The sequence below is a fragment of the Aplysia californica genome, unplaced genomic scaffold, assembly GCF_000002075.1.
Source record: "Aplysia californica isolate F4 #8 unplaced genomic scaffold, AplCal3.0 scaffold00828, whole genome shotgun sequence".
Lineage (NCBI taxonomy): Eukaryota > Metazoa > Mollusca > Gastropoda > Aplysiida > Aplysiidae > Aplysia > Aplysia californica.
In genome coordinates, this window is record NW_004798098.1 from 111,342 (window position 1) to 113,282 (window position 1,941).

Sequence of the window (1,941 nt, forward strand, 5' to 3'; positions counted from 1 at the left end):
TAGATAGATAGATAGATAGATAGATAGATAGATAGATAGATAGATAGATGTCGTGTGCCTAATTATAGATTGTAGCTTTAAAAATGCTACACTGATTCGTTTACAATTTTCACTGTTAAGCATGTATTACATGTTCAATTAAAAGTGAACATCTGCCCGTCCTCTTTGTGATAAGAAATTGTCACTTCATGCAATCTCAGCAAAAAACTTGTGTGATCATCAAAATCTTGAAAAAAAGGTCATCTGCGAGTCATTCTGTTAATTTTGATACACTCGCGGCTGGTTCCGAATTGTTATAATTTTTACGTTGAGACGTCTCTCTCTCTTGCCCTTTTTAACTCCTAGTGGAGCACAGGCCTTCAACAACATTACTCCAGCGAAGCCTGTCCCGAACATCCTTTTCTAGATGTTTCCACGATGTCCCCGCTTTTTCAATTTTCGCTTGTACTGCTCGCCTCCATGTCATCTTTGGTCTTCCCTTCTAACGTTTTCCTTGTGGGTTCCACGTTAAAGCCTGCCTGATGATGCTTGTCAGGGGTCTCCTCAGGGTGTGTCCAATACATTTCCATTTCTTCACCTACGTTAAAACGTAGTTTTCAAAAAGTTTACAAACGAGAATTTTATCACTAGTGGGCAGTAGATAGTCCCAAGGCCGGACGCACAAAAATCAAGCTATGCCTGATTTTCGTTGTGGCCAATCGGTCGAACAGTCTGTCATATCTGCAGCCCGCTGGTAATTAAATTTTCGTTTGTACACTTTTAGAAACTACGTCTTAACGTAAAAACAATAGATCTATCAAATTCGGACCAAGCGTATAACACAATTTTATTGACTCACGGATGACTCTTTTTTCTTGCTGGATTTTGAAAATCACAAAGATTTTTTTTTTGTTGGGATTACATAATGTGTCATTTTTTATCACAAAGAGGGCGGACAACTGTTCAGTTCTAACTGAAAGTGTATATGTAATAGACTCCTACTGTTCAATTTTAATTGAATGTGTAATAGACCTCTACTCTTCAGTTTTAACAGATTGTTTAATAGACCACTTATACGGGGTGCCCACTACGGATGGGATCGGCCGATTGGGCCGATCGCCCGACTCGATCGCCTCAAAAACAAACGTGTTTGTTTTCAGTTTCAGGCGATCGAGTCGGGTGATCGGCCCGATCCAGCCGTAGTGGGCACCCCGTATTAGTCTTACCTCTGTCACGACTGTCCTCGCCCCTTTGTCATCTAAAAACAGACGATACTGGCAGCTGGTGCTGTTGGCATCACACGTACCGTACTCAACAACCGATGACGTAGAGTTCACTATATGTCTCCTATTCTGACAGACGAGTGAATTGTCATCAGATTTCTGCACGGCACAGCACCACTCTGGGGCATATGCAGCAAAGGACATCTGAGTCATGCTCCACTGCATCGGCATTTTGGGTAATGTCAGCAGTAATATGGCCATTATTTGAAAGAGTCCTTCGTGGCCAACTTCTTGCAGGATATCCGAAAGATTCATCCTTTTAGGGTTTCTTGGGTTTTTTTCTGTTTTGTTGGGTTTTTTTGTGGGGATTTGTTTTTTGTTTTGCTTGTTTCCAAGCTACCTGTGGCGTTAAGTGTTTTTATCCCGTGCTTATAAAGAACGGTTGGCTCTTCGTAATGATCGCCAGCATCTTGACCATGAAAATGTTTAAAGACAAAAGATGGAAATTTAAAATTGTGTTAGATTTGTGTATAAGCTACATTTTCACGAATTGCACATTCAAGATCATCAGGTGCAATTTATTCATATGTGACAAAAGTGTCGTATGAATGTCATCCTCCTCCATCTCATTATATTGCACTAAGACTTGCATTAATAATCCAAGAGTTCAGTCAGTGAGAGAATCAGATAATACTCAGCGGGCATAACTCGAGGAGGAGGAGGAGGGGGAGGAGGGGGA